Source organism: Microcebus murinus, chromosome X (assembly GCF_040939455.1).
Source record: "Microcebus murinus isolate Inina chromosome X, M.murinus_Inina_mat1.0, whole genome shotgun sequence".
Classification (NCBI taxonomy): Eukaryota; Metazoa; Chordata; class Mammalia; order Primates; family Cheirogaleidae; genus Microcebus; species Microcebus murinus.
The window spans coordinates 67,457,365-67,472,322 of NC_134136.1; the positions used below are offsets into that span (position 1 = coordinate 67,457,365).

The 14,958-nt window shown below is 39.8% G+C and overlaps 1 pseudogene; it reads left to right on the top strand.

Annotated features, from left to right (window-relative positions):
• Positions 1-13,194: 13,194 nt before the first annotated feature.
• Positions 13,195-13,992, top strand: LOC105863100 (large ribosomal subunit protein eL15-like; annotated as a pseudogene).
• Positions 13,993-14,958: the final 966 nt, after the last annotated feature.

Sequence of the window (14,958 nt, forward strand, 5' to 3'; positions counted from 1 at the left end):
ACCTTGACCCCAGAACAACTAAATTCTCCCTTCTCTATACTCTAACCACACTTTATGCATCCCTCTAGCCCAGTCCATATTGCACTATATTGTAATTGTCTACTTATTGCTCAGAATGTCTCTTTCAATTGCTTTCCTCATCTTTATACCTGTAACCCCTCCACAGAACCTAATACAGAGTAATCTTCCTCAGAAAATGAATAAAATATGGTCTGAGCCTTCAAGATTACTACAGATTATTAGGAGGAGATAGACACCCAATAACTACAAAAGCATGTACCCCAAATTAGACAGTTATGTAAGCCCTAGAGAAGAGGCATAATAGAGGAGGTGACATCTGAACCTAGACTGAAAATATTAGTAATATTTCATCAGATGGAAAAACTATGTGTGATGTGCTGGGGGGGGGTTGAGGAGTGGCTTCTAACATTTCAGGTAGAAGAAATGACATGTGCTGGGACAAGTGTGTCAAAGTGCATGGGTCATACTAGTACTCCAAAAATACACTGCTTATGGCTGGCAACTGGATAGAGAGATCAGGGCCAGAACATGCAAAGCTTTTGTCAACATATGAAAAAGTTTAGAACTCTTTCTGTGGGCAGTGAGAAGTCAACAATTTGTTTTTCAAAAAGAGATGACATAATCAGATGTAATTTTAACATGAGGAAGAGAGGACCTAAGGGACCCAAAAGGAGACCAAATAGGTCACTATTTCAATAGTCCAAGTGAAAACGAATGAAAATTATAAAAGTAGGGCAAACTGCTATGATGTAAACTGCCTGTTGTACATGGCCTCTTGGAACTGAGGGCTTTGGCCCTATAACCACATGGAACTAAAATCTATCAATATCCCCAAAGCTTCAAAGAGGATTCTAAGCTCCACATAAGAATGTACTTGCCACCACTTAGACTGCAGCCTTGTGAGATTCTGAAAAGTGAATCCAGCTACTCCATGCCAGATTTTTAAACCATAGTACTGTGAGCTAATAAATGTATGTTGTTCCAAGGCACTAAGTTACGGTAATTTGTTACACAGGAATAAAAAAAAGGTTACAGAACCATTCACCATTCATGATTAAATTTACAATTTGCCATTTGCGATAAAGTATTTCAGCAAATTAGAAATACAAACTTACTAAAGTTGATGAAGGGCTTCCACAAAAAACTTACAGTGAATATTTTTTTTACTAGTGAAATATTGAATGTTACTTCCTTAACAATAAGGAAAAAAGCAAGGATATCTGTTATCATCACTTCTAGTCAAAATTGTACCTGAAGTTCTAACCAGTGAGGTAAGACAAGAAAAAGAAATAAAAGGCATACAAATTGAAGATGAAGAATAAAACAGTTTTTATTTATAAATGGCATGACTATGAGTGTAGAAATCCTAAGGAGTCTACAAAATAGCTGTAGGAACAAATAAATAAATTTAATAAGGTTGCAGGATGCCAGGTCAATATGCAAAAATCTATCGTATTTCTATATACTAGCAACAAGCAGCATGGTGACTACAGTTGGCAATATTACATTGTATACTTGAAATTTGTTAGGGGAATAGATGTCAAGCATTTTCAATACAAAAAATAAACAGATACATATGTGAGGTGGTTGATATGTTAGCTTTATTGTGATCATCATTTGATAATATATACATATATCAAAGCATCACATTGTATACCTTAACTGTATATAATTTTTATTCATCAATTATACCTCAATAAAGCTCAAAAAATCTAAATAAATGAAGAGATATACTATGTTCATGGATTGGAGCAGTCTATAGTGTTAAGATATCATTTATGCACAAATTGATCTACATATTTAATGCAATCCCATTTAAAATCACTACAGTTATTTATTTGTAGAAATTGACAATCTGATTCTAAAATTTATTACTGATGAAAAAGGATCTAGACTAGCCAAGAACAACCTTTAAGAGGGTAGAACTATTTTCAGAAACTTATACTACCAAATTTCAAGACCTCCTACAAAGGTAAAGTAATCAAGACAGTGAGTAATTTATCCTCACTAAGAACAGACTAGCAACTAATGGAAGAAAAGAGAATCCAGAAACAGACCCATACACATATTGTCAATTAAGTACTTTATTGCAAATCAATGGGGAAAGTAAAATCTTTTAAGCAAGTGAGGCTGGAGCAGCTGGATAAATGTATGGAAGAGAATGAACTTTGACTCTTACTTTACAGCATGAACAAATATTAATAAGATTAATCATAGCCTGAAAAGTATAGGCTAAAGCTGTAAAGATTCCATAAGAAAACACAAGATGATATCTTCAGGACCTTGGGGTAGCCAAAAATTTCCAGGAGAGGGCAGAAAAAGAGCTTACCACAAAACAAAAATTGATAAATTGGACTTCATCAACATAAAAACAAACCCTTCTATTGTTTTATAATTTTTTTAAGACAGAGTCTCTCCCTGTCACCCAGGCTGGAGTGCAGTGGTACAATCATAGCTCAATACAACCTTGAACTCCTGGGCTCAACTGATCCTTTTGCCTCAGCCTCCTGAGTAGCTGGGAATATAGGCACATACCACCACAACTGGCTAATTTTTTTTTATTATTTTTTACAGAGAGGGGGTCTCACTACATTGCCCAGGCTGATCTTGAACTCCTGGTTTCAAACAATCTTCCCACCTTGGCCTCCCAAAGTGCTGGGGTTACAGGTGTGAATGACCTCGCCTGGCCAATTTCTATTCTTTTAAAGGAATGGTTTAAAAAGGGAAAAGGCGGCTGGGCATGGTGGCTCATGCCTGTAATCCTAGCACTTCGGGAGGCCGAGGCGGGAGGATTCCCTGAGCTCAGGGGTTCGAGACCAGCCTGAGCAAGAGTGAGACCCCGTCTCTACTATAAATAGAAAGAAATTAGCCAAACGACTAAAAATAGAAAAAATAGCCAGGCGCGGTGGCGAGTGCCTGTAGTACCAGCTACTTGGGAGGCTGAGGCAGGAGGATTGCTTGAGCCCAGGAGTTTGAGGTTGCTGTGAGCTAGGCTGATGCCATGGCACACTAGCCCAGGCAACAGAGTGAAACTCTGTCTCCAAAAAAAAAAAGTGAAAAGGCAAGCCATACACTGGGACAAATATTCATAAGGACTCTTATCAAGAAAATTTTAAAAAAATTTCTACAAATTGATCATAAAGGCAAAACATCTCAATCAAAAATATGCAAAGGCTTGAACAGTGACTTCACAAAAGAAGATAAAGAAAAAAACAATAAGCACATACACACAAAAGCAGTGCTCAACAGTATTAGTCATCAGGAAAATTGATTGTTCTGAGTGTCCATCCAGCTGTCTGTTCCCCATGATGGCAGTATTCTCTGTGTCCCATGGAGAGAGTATTACAGATAGCCAGCATGCATCATGTGGCCAGCCTCAGGTTACACAGCAGTGACAGGGCCCTTACAGCTTAAGGCATGCTAGACTTTTGCCAGTCCATCATGGGATTTCATTTAAAACATTACAGGCAGGTTCCAATCTCTGTCATCTCTTATGTGGATTACTATAATATAACTGGTCTCTTGCTTCTACCCTTGCTTCTATATAATCATTTTCCACACAGTTGCCAAAAGGATTTTTCTAAAATCTAAGTCAGACCATGTTATGCCTTTTCCCTAAACCCCATGATCACTCTTCTCTTATTTAGAACATAGAGCCTATAAGTAAATGGCCTTTGAAGCCCTACATGATCTGAACCCCTCCACCTCTCTGATTCCATGTCCTACTTCTCTCCCCCTTGATTGCATAAAGCAAGCCACCCTGGCCTTCTTATTGTTTGTCAAATACACCAGTTCCACTCATGCCTCAGGGACTTTGAATCTGCCGTCCCTTCTGTTTAAAATTTTCTTTCCCCAAATAACCTCATAACTTAATTCTTCTCTTCCTTCAGGTTCCTCTACTCAAATGTTACCTTTTCAGTGAGATATTGGCTGACATCTAAATTAAAATTATAACTTCTTCCCCTTTGGAACTCCCTATCACTATCTCCCATTTTATATTTTCTCTATAGCACTTATCATCTTATCATGGATTTATCCATTGTTTATCTCCCCCCAACTAAAAGAGGAGATCTGAGAGGAGGGCAGAAACTGTCTGAATTGGTCATTGCTGTATCTCAGTGCTAATGCCATGTTGGTGCATGGTAAGCATTCAACAAATATATATGTAGTGAATGAATGGATAAGCATATACATGAGTGAATTGAACAAACATTTTCTGAGTGCCTACTATTTGCCTGATGCTGAGCTAAGCACTAATTGCAAGAGGTATAGGACAAGTAGACTTCTCCCCACCAAATGAGTGATGGTTAAGTGACAGGAATGTTGCTGAAACCTAGGGTAAGAAGCAACCTGAGATGTTTTTGTCTCTAGGCTAGGCTAGGCCAGACCAGGAGACCCTCTGTCTGCAGCGCTACCTTTAATTGTATGTACTTTCTTCTGATGATCCTCTCTGGACAGATACTCCTCATATGTTTTCCTGGAAAAGGAGTTAGGGAACTTTAATCCATTGATATTTCCCCAGGAGTGCTGTCTTTGAACATCCCTGCATCAAGAATATAAAAATGAGAAATTGATTCAATTCTAAAGAATGGGCAACATTTTTTAACAGAAAGAGTAATCACATATTTTTTATTTTAACTAATTCTTTGCATGGAAATGGCTACAAAGCATTGCCACTAAATCGAGGATACTGCTGTTGCCATACAGTCAGCAAAGTTGTATTGGCTTCCTGCATACTTGGTGCCTTAAGGCTCAGATTGGCACAAATTATATATTAAGTGTAATGATAAAATATAAACTGAATTAATAACAATAGGATGTGAACACTGGTCTTCCTTCAAGATATGCAAAATCCAAAAGGGCTATTTACTGGAGTATGCATTGACATGTGCAATGCATAGAGGAAGATACCCTTATTAAAAACCTCTGCAAGGTTTCAGAAGTGTGACTTGATGAACTGCAAATACTACAACTAAGTATGAAGACTGGGGCTTCTTAGTATATCACATACTGCCTGGAACCTTGTACATGTTCTAAGAATTGGCTAGAATTTGACAGGGGTAGCTTTGCAAATGGCTCCATGATGCCAAGTCTCAATGCCAGAGATGTTATTCAATGAGAGATTGCAAAGGTCTCTAGGATTCATTCATTCACTCTACATTCATTCAATCTATAATTATTGTTTGAGGGCTACTATGTGTCAGGCTGTGTTTCAGGCACTGGGAAATACAGTAATGAACAGAACATAAACATCTCTTTCCTCAATGAGCTTGTATTCTAGTGTAGGGAGACAGACAATAAATAGGTAAGTCAAATATATAGTATAATAGATGGTGATGCATGCTATGAAGAAAAATAAAACAGGGAAGGGAGACAGTTAGGATGATAATAGGAAACCACACAGAGCAAGTAACATTTGAGTAGAAGCCTGTAAAGAGGTTATGGAACAAGTCATATTGTATTTGGGAGAAAAGTTCTAGGTAGGAGAAACAAGTACAAAGTTCCTGAGGCAGGAATGTGTCTAGTGTTTTTGAAAAACAGCAAGAAGGACAATGTGGCTGGAGTAGAGTGAGTTCAGTGGAGAGTGGTATGAGAGAAGGTCAGAGAGGTAATAGGAAACCAAATGAGTGGGCCCTCTAGGACTATATTGCTTTTACTCTGAATGAGATGAGAAGCCTTTGAAGGGGTTTGAGCAGTACAGTAGCATAATTTGGATTATGTTTTCATAGGATTACTCAGGCTGCTGGATAGAGAATAGGTTGGAATGGTGGCAAGATTAGAAGTTGGGAGACCATTTGAGAAGCTATCACCACAATCCAGATAAAAGATAATAGACATCATACATCAAAAAATTGGTAGCAGTAGTGGTTGAATAGGCTAATAGCAGTGGAGGCAGTAGGAGATAGTCATATTTTTCAAAGGTATACTTTGAAGAGAGAATTTACTGATGGAATAAATGTGGGATATGTTAGAAAGGAGTCAGGGAGACTTCAAGGATTTCTTGGACTAAACAGCTGGAAAGATAGAGTTGTCATTGCTGAAAATGGAGAAAATAATAGAAAATTAGTTTGGAGTGGTGGTAATAAGAGGTGCAATTTAGGATCAGTTAAATCAAGTAGCTAGATGGAATGAGAGTCTGAACGTTGGGGGAGAGGTCAAGGCCTAAACTATAAAGGTGGGAGTCATCTGCTTAAATTTGGTATTTATAGCCATGGAACTGGAGGAGCTCACCTGAGAAGTAAGTGAAGATGGAGAAGTGAAGTATGAGGATAGTACTCTAGGTCACTCTCAAATGTTAAATGAATTGAAGAATACATTGAAATGGGGTTTGTGAATTTCTTTTACTAAAAGGATCACAAATTACCTGCTGTGGTCTGAATGTCAGTGTCCCTCCAAAACTCAGATGTTGAAATTCTAACCCCTAATGTGATGATTTTTAGAGGTGGAACCTTTGATGGCTGATTAGGTCATGAGGGCGAAGTCCTCATGAATGAGATCAATGTCCTTAAAAAAGAGGCCCAAGGGACCTCATTTATGCCTTTCACCATGTGAGGACACAGCAAGAAGCTACTTTCTATCAACTAGAAAGTGGCCTTCACCAAACACTCAATGTGCTGGCATCTGGATCTTGGACTTCCTAGCCTTCAGATTTATGAGAAATAAAATACCAATTTATGGGCCGGGCGCGGTGGCTCACGCCTGTAATCCTAGCTCTCTGGGAGGCCGAGGCGGGCGGATTGCTCAAGGTCAGGAGTTCAAAACCAGCCTGAGCAAGAGCGAGACCCCGTCTCTACTATAAATAGAAAGAAACTAATTGGCCAACTGATATATATATAAAAAAAAAAAAATTAGCCGGGCATGGTGGCGCATGCCTGTAGTCCCAGCTACTCGGGAGGCTGAGACAGAAGGATCGCTCGAGCCCAGGAGTTTGAGGTTGCTGTGAGCTAGGCTGACGCCACGGCACTCACTCTAGCCTGGGTAACAAAGCGAGACTCTGTCTCAAAAAAAAAAAAAAAAAAAAAAAAAAAAAAAAAAAATACCAATTTATGATATTTTGTTGTAGCAGCCCAATGAACTAGGACAATACCCATCCTGAAATGCCAATCCAGAAGTAATTTTTGGAGACCATTAAAAAACTTAACGTTTGGGGTCAGAATTTTTTCCCCCTTTCCCTTTTACCATCCCATAAAGAAGGGATCAGGAAGTTTCTCTTTAGATACTAAAATGACTTAGTATAGTGTTGTTTCCAGAAAGTACCTATATAGTTAAAGCAGGAGTCTCCCCTTCCTTGAAAAGTGGTGCTGTACTTAAAAAAAAAAAAGCTTATCCATGAAAAAGGCTTCTGGCAAAGCTCCTGTGATGATTAGGAACTTTCTGTAAAAAGAATGCCAGGAATTTGATTCTTTGAAAAAATTAAAGGAAACAAAATTACTTTATTAGAAGGGATGCAAAACTGATCTTAATTCTGAGATCTTTGCACCTTCATTTTTATTATTTAGTCCTAAGGAATTTCCTTAAAGGTAAAATTTTAATATCAAAATACTTAAGAAATCATTTGCTCTCCAAAAAGTCACCAAGGAGATTTTGTATGTAATCTCCCCAAATCTGATTTTGAGATGGGGACTGGTTAATAGTAAAAACAATACTAATTTCCTCCTGACATTGCAGAGGAGGAGGAGTCAAATTAGGCTTTTGCATTTTGCCTTTTGTTTAATCTAGAGACCACTTTTTGGCATTGGTTTCCCTTGCAAATGCCCTGAAGCTGGCGTGGTGAAGGAGACTGCTTCTGCCTGCTCTGTCTGTGATGAGCTCTCATTTAGAAGCTCTGTTTAGTTGATGGCCCTAAGAGTGCTCTCTGGAATCCCTTTTCACCTCCTCATTACAAACCTCTCCTGGGACAAGTGGACCTCAGGAATAATGCAATTTATATATTTCTTAGAGCAATAGATAGCACAATTTATGCATGCTGCCCCCAACACACACACACACACACACACACACACACACACACACACACACACAGAGCCCACTTTTCTATCATTTTAGGGAGAAATCTGATTACTTTTTGCTAAACATTCATAGAACAACAAGGCCTTCTCTGATTTTCTACTGAGCCGGCTTTATAGCTTAGGCCAATTTCCGTGACCCTAATTCAGTCTCTCTGTGCCCTGATAGCACTTAATTTTGCTATCTAAAGAATGTCAAAGTAGTGGTCTTCTGAACCACACATTCTAACCTCCAATGTAAGTTCAAGTGCACAATTGATGAACTGTATGCTCTACATTGTTCTGAAACTGAAATAAGTCAAGTTTTGATAGGTTGTTAAAAGCAAAACCTCACAGTTATGTTGTGCCACTTGGTTATGAGACTGCAATCGTCAACTGTCAGGTGTCTTCTTCAGGATTTCGTGATAAAAGTTGAGTTACTTCACTCTCCTCTCCTTAGTGCCCCAGGCCTCTTAATGCATTCATTTCATGAGTCTACTCAACAACCATATTGAACGTTGAACTATGCTCTGAAGTGACAAGGTCTGCCCTATGGAAAAAAAAAAAAAACAATAAAGCTGAGGAGATGCAACATGCAGTCATGAGAGGGAAGAAGCAGCACAACATAGCCAAAGACCTGAGGTGAATACAGAACACTAGAGGAACAAAACTAAGAATTTCTTCTGTGAGACATAGAGGCTTGAGTGAACCTGGAAGAATATTAGAATTTAAATAGAAAGAAGAGAGAAGGCAAAATATTTTTGGCAGTGGGAGCAGCAAAAGCAAGGGCTTGGAGATGGAAGTTAGAGCCATACCTTCAAGGGGCAGCAAGGAGAGGAGCCTGGAAAAGAATAGGTTGAATGAAAGACTAGGTGAAGGAAACGAATGATGGATATTGATTCAGTCTTGAGAAGCGAAGCTGGATGTTCAAGTTGGACCATATTGTAAAGGGCAGATCCCTTTTGTTCAGTTTCTGAATATCCCATTGTCTGTTCAGTCTATACAATATTCCTTTTGGACAGACCCATTCTCTTTGGACAGACTCAGCCCACTCACAAAATGCTGCATGGACCTTGTCAAAGACCAGACATAGGTTGCCAATATTTTCCCAAACTGTTTTCCCACTTTCCCATCTATTCTTGCTATTCCTTGCTCCTGCTAGCCCTGTGGCTACTCTCCAGCTCTGAAATTTCAGGACTGTCTGACCTTGGCAACACATTTAGTTGGACCTGCTTGGCTGGCAGGCACTCTATGGTATTCCCTCTAATATGACTTGGTTCTTCCCTCAGCCTCCCCACATACAATCTGGCCAAGACTTAACCTATGGATAACTCCAAGTTGAAAAGCAGGGTTGTTTGCAGTCTTATCCACCCAACCAGCCTTCTTTTCATCCTTCTAAGCTGCCATTTATTCTTGAAACACATTGAATCTTGCTGCTTGTAAGGTCCTATGCTAGGAGCAATGGGAGAGAACAAAAGGAAGAACAGTCCTCCTGCCTTAAAGGACTTACAAGCTAGAAGGAAGGAAAAGATGTAACACTTATAACAGTAATACATATTAGAATGTGCTGTATGATATACTTAATGCTTGTAAGTTCTACAATGAAATACATCTCTTCTGGATGGTGAGAATCAGAAAAAGAAGTACTGATTTGTCATTCTTTCATGAACTAATTTGTTCAGTGCCAAGTATGTTTCAGGCACTGTGTTCGGTATTGGGGATACAAAGATAAACAAAGTAGATGTATCCTGGCCCACAGAAAGCCTTCAGTCAATTGGAATGTTAAGCTTTGAAAAGGTAATAACAAATGTGATTATTGTCACCAAGAAGAAGAGGAGGATGCTCCGGGAATTTATAGCAGAGAAAACCTCGCCTAGTTTTGAATGTTGGGGAAGGCTTCCATATGAAATAACTTTTAAGTTGAAGAATGAGCAATTGTAGTAATAGTTGTAGCTAATATTTATTAAACACATACTGTGTGCTCCAACACTGTTCTGCAGTATTTTACATGCATCATCTCTTGTAATCCTCCCAATAGCCTTACAACTAAGGTTCTGTTTTACAGAGTAAGAAAGTAAGGCACTGAGAGGTGAAGCAACTTGTACAAAGTTACACAGCTAGTAAGTGACAAAGGTAGGATTTGAATCTAGGCAATTTGCTTTAATACCTACAGTCTGAATTGCTGCCACTATGTTATCATTGTCCGTACATTGGAGACGAGTACCCTGAGGTTCAGAAGAATGAAGTTATTTGTATAAGGTGGAAGGGGAATTAACCAGGTAAATATTTGTGGGAAGAACTTTCCAGGCAATAGAGACAAACATATGTGGTGTTTTTGAAGAACGAAGAGGAGGAATTGAATGAAAGCATTATGTATTCAAGAGCCTGAAATAAGGCTAAGTTTTCTGAAACAGAGAGTGTGAGAGGGCAGGGGAGATGGGTTTTTGGTATAAGATGGGGCTTGAGAAGTAGGTGGGAACTAGCTCAGAAGAGGTCTTATAGACCCATAATAAGGAGTTTGGACTTGAACGTGAGGCCCATCCAAAGCTACTGCAAGGTTTGTGGCCTCTGATCTGTGGAACCCTCTTGATGGAGAAGATTTAAACTTGAATAGAAGAGAAAAAAAAGCATTAACAGCCAAGAAAACAGCCTGAGCCAAGTCATGGATCAGATTTGGCCGCAGTGCCTGGAATTGAGCGCACCCATGAAAGGCTGGTGGGGAATAGACTAAAAGGGTAGTTTAAGGCCAAGTCATGGAGAGACCTGAATGCCAGGCTGAGGGGTTTGGTTTCATGTAAACGTGATAAACATAGCAGGGGTTTGTGTAGGAACAAAAATGAGAAGAGCTGTGTTGAAGTTGGAAGCCTACAGGAAGTAGGAAGACCAGTTAGGAAACCATAGCAATAATCTAGGGAAGTAGAAAAAAACCATGAACTAGAGCAGGACCTTGGGCTAGGAAAAGTAGAAATCCTCCCCCACGACCTGAAACCTTCACTCCAGAGAAACAACTCAAGGCCAGTGTCCCTCACCAGTGTCATCTTCTTATGACAAGAATAGATAACTCATTGCTACCTGCTATGGCAGGATCCTTTAAAATGTTGGAATCTAGAAAATACTGAAAGAATAATTCAAAACTTAAGGTACTGTGAAAACTTAAAGATGGACGATGGACGGTGCAGGGGGAGAATGTATCAGACTGGGTGCTGAGTAGCTGTGGAGAAGGAGGCAGTCAAAGCAGCTCTAATGGCATTGGAGGCAGCAGCCAATGCCAGGGCATTAAAAAGGCCACTGACAGGAGAATTAATGAGTTTGAGCCTGTTGCATCTCCACATCTGATGGAAAGCTCAAGTGCCAGTGTCCAGGAGAGAGCTGGAATTGTAGCAAGTGGAGCTGAGAAGAGAGATCTGAGCAGAGATCAAAAGATATGGGTGTCCTCAGCCACAGAGGCTAAATGAAGTTGTGGCAATTAAAGTTGCTTAGAGAGAGGAGGAAGAGGAAGAGGAGAGAGTCCTGAGGAAATACAATAAGTGGGTATAGTGATGGTCCCGAAAACTAGGCAAGGACCCAGGGATGTGTCAATAAGATCTTCCTGGCTGGGAAAGAGCTGGGGCACATTCTAGAAAAGAAGATGAATATACAAACATGTCCTTATCACCTGAGAAGTCCTTGCCACAAAGAAGGAGAGGACAAGATGGCTTCTTGAGGATTTCTCAGGCTGGTGTAGGTAAGAAAGCACCTGGATTGGGGCAGAGAACATCACTGCAGCCAGGTTTCTGTGTGCAGCTTGAGGCAGCTTGGTCCCTGTGCATTTTGAAGATTCAGGAAATAGTGAGAAGAATAAAGGCCAGAAGAGAACAGAGTGGAGCTAGCCAACAACTCTCTGCATCCACTCCCTACGCCAACCCTAGCCAGCTCATTATAAACCATGGAGACTTGGGCAAAGTATGGCACACTCAACGGAAATCCTTCTCCCCTTCCCCCTCCACTACCTCTACCCCTGGCACTCTACCAGCTGGTACTCAAGGTCAATGTCCCTCAGCAGTGTAATCTTATGACAAGGACAGACAGCATATTGTTAGCTCCTATAACAGTATTCTTTAAAGCATTGGAATCCAGAAAATGCTAAAAGAATAATTCAAAACTTAAAATAATATGAAAACTTAAAGCTTCCTGTTATTAGGAACAATTAATGGAGGCAATGTAGTATAGAGTGGCAAAAGCAATGGACCAGGAAAGCAGAAATGCTAATTCCTATGCTCTGTGACCTTAGGCAAGTTACTAAACTTCTCTAAGCTCAACTTTCCTTATTTTCCAAATAAGGAGTTTTTAGTAAAGAAAAATTTGAGTGTGCCCACAAGGGTGCACTGCAAGGAAATGTAGAAAATAATTAAGACCATGGATTTGGGAGTCAGACCTGAGTTTGATTGCTAGCTTTGCCATTTAACCACTTTGTGGTCATGATAAAAGTATACAGCCTCTCTGAACTTCAGTTTTCTCATCTGCAAAATACAGAAAGGAATATTGCCTGTCAATACACAGGGAGTAGAAGAATTGCATGATATGTTATTGCATGTGAAGCCACTAGCTCAGTATTTGACATAGTGTATATAAGAAGTAAGGGCAAAATACATTATATCATTGAGGCTCAGGGAGAGCAGAGTCTCAAAGAGAAGTCAAAGGCAGTACTGATTCATGCATGTAAGCTTAAGGAACGAAAGGAGCCACACCCTTACAGCAAGGCAATATAACATGGTGATAAAGGGCACAAGCTTTGGAATCAGACAGAAGCTGAGTTTGAAGGAGTGCTCTTGGAATTTACTACATATGTGGACTTGGTTGGGTTACTTAGAGTCTCAATTTTCTCATCCGAAATGGGGAAAATAATAGTACCTCTCTCAGGGTAGTTGCCATGGATTAAATGAAATCATGTATATGATGAGCTTAACATGGTACCTGGCAAATAATAAAGATACAAAAAAAAATTGTGATTCTAGATCGGTGGCTCCAAACTTTATTTCATAAAGGTCCATATAGTAAATATTTTGGCTTTGTGGGACATACGATCTGTCACAACTACTCAACTCTACGATTATAGCATGAAACGACTATAGAAAATGCATAAATGAGCAGGCATGCCTATTTCCCAATAAAACTTTACTCTCAAAAACAAATGGCAGCTTTTTTTCCGTCTGGCGTCAGCCATCAGGTAAGCCAAGATGGGTGCATACAAGTATATCCAGGAGCTGTGGAGGAAGAAGCAGTCTGATGGAATGCGCGTTCTTCTGAGGGTCCGCTGCTGGCAATACCCGCAGCTCTCTGCGCTCCACAGGGCTCCCCGCCCCACCCGACAGGATAAAGCACGCAGACTGGGATACAAGGCCAAGCAAGGTTATGTCATATATAGGATTCGTGTGCGCCGTGGTGGCCGCAAACGCCCAGTTCCTAAGGGTGCAACTTATGGCAAGCCTGTCCATCATGGTGTTAACCAGCTAAAGTTTGCTTGAAGCCTTCAATCTGTTGCCGAGGGGCGAGCTGGACGCCACTGTGGGGCTCTAAGAGTCCTGAAATCTTACTGGGTTGGTGAAGATTCCACGTACAAATTTTTTGAGGTTATCCTCATTGATCCATTCCATAAAGCTATCAGAAGAAATCCCGATACCCAGTGGATCACGAAACCGGTCCACAAGCACAGGGAGATGCGTGGGCTGACATCTGCAGGCCGCAAGAGCCGTGGCCTTGGAAAGGGCCACAAGTTCCACCACACTATTGGTGGTTCTCGCCGTGCAGCTTGGAGAAGGCGCAATACTCTCCAGCTTCACCGTTACTGCTAATAAGTAATGTTTGTAAAATTCATACCTAATAAACAATTTAGGATGGTCATGTCTGCTTAAAGGTGTTATTTGTCTGTTAAACTAGTCTGCAGATTGTTTCATGAATGCTTTGTCAAATATGAAGTTAAAAGTGCAATAATGTTTGAAGACTATAAGTGATGGTGTATCTTGTCTCTAATAAGATAAGCTTTTTTTGTCTTTGCTTTATCTTATTAGAGAGTTTTATGTGGGTGTTTAAAACATGCTGTGTGGTATAATAGGTGTAAAATAAATTCTTTAAAAGAGGAGTGCTACAACTACCCTGTAGATTTGTTTGGTGCATGTGGTGAAACCTACAGCTTTACTGGGATGATGGCAATGCTCTGCTGGCTTTTTAATTGGGTTTTGTTTAGAAATTTTTAGGGTAGGAGGAGGATATCCTAACCCTATGTTGTGGTCACATAGAAAAATATGAGCTCGTGTAGAGCCCACGTCTTCAGATTTAGTCCAGTGTTCCATTTGTTTCTGAAAGAAAAGTTTAAAATGCCACCATATTTTGGAACTGGATATACTTGTTGCAAGAGGCTTATCTTACGAATGAAACCTCTGGGTTAACCTAAAAATTGCCTCAGTCTTCATTGTACCATTTTAAATTAACATAAGAGATAAAAGCTGCTCCTGATTCAATCCCATGGCTCCATGAAATCTGGAGTCCTGGATTCTATACATATAGACAGTAGTGATATTTACACTGTATTTTGAAACTGATGGAAATTGAATGTTAGGCAAATAAGAATCATTAACCTTATGTTTGTAAGCTGGCAAGCCAGTGGCCATTAGGTAAATACATTTCAAATGTGAGGTGAGAAAATTAAAGTCACCTTTATTCAAGATTTTTAAATACTTACCTGTAATACTAACTTGTGACCATTATAAAACCTCTAGCCACATGAGGGGTAAAAGTATAGTTGGCTGCTTAAAAATATGTCATTCTCAGTCCATTCTTAACAAATCATCTTGGGTCAACCCAATCCATAAGGTTACAGGCAGGGAAGAGTCATACATAGTTGGTGTCAATGTAAATTCATGGTTTCCAATCTAACCTTACATATCTGCAGTTTGTTTCTGATCAAAATACCCTG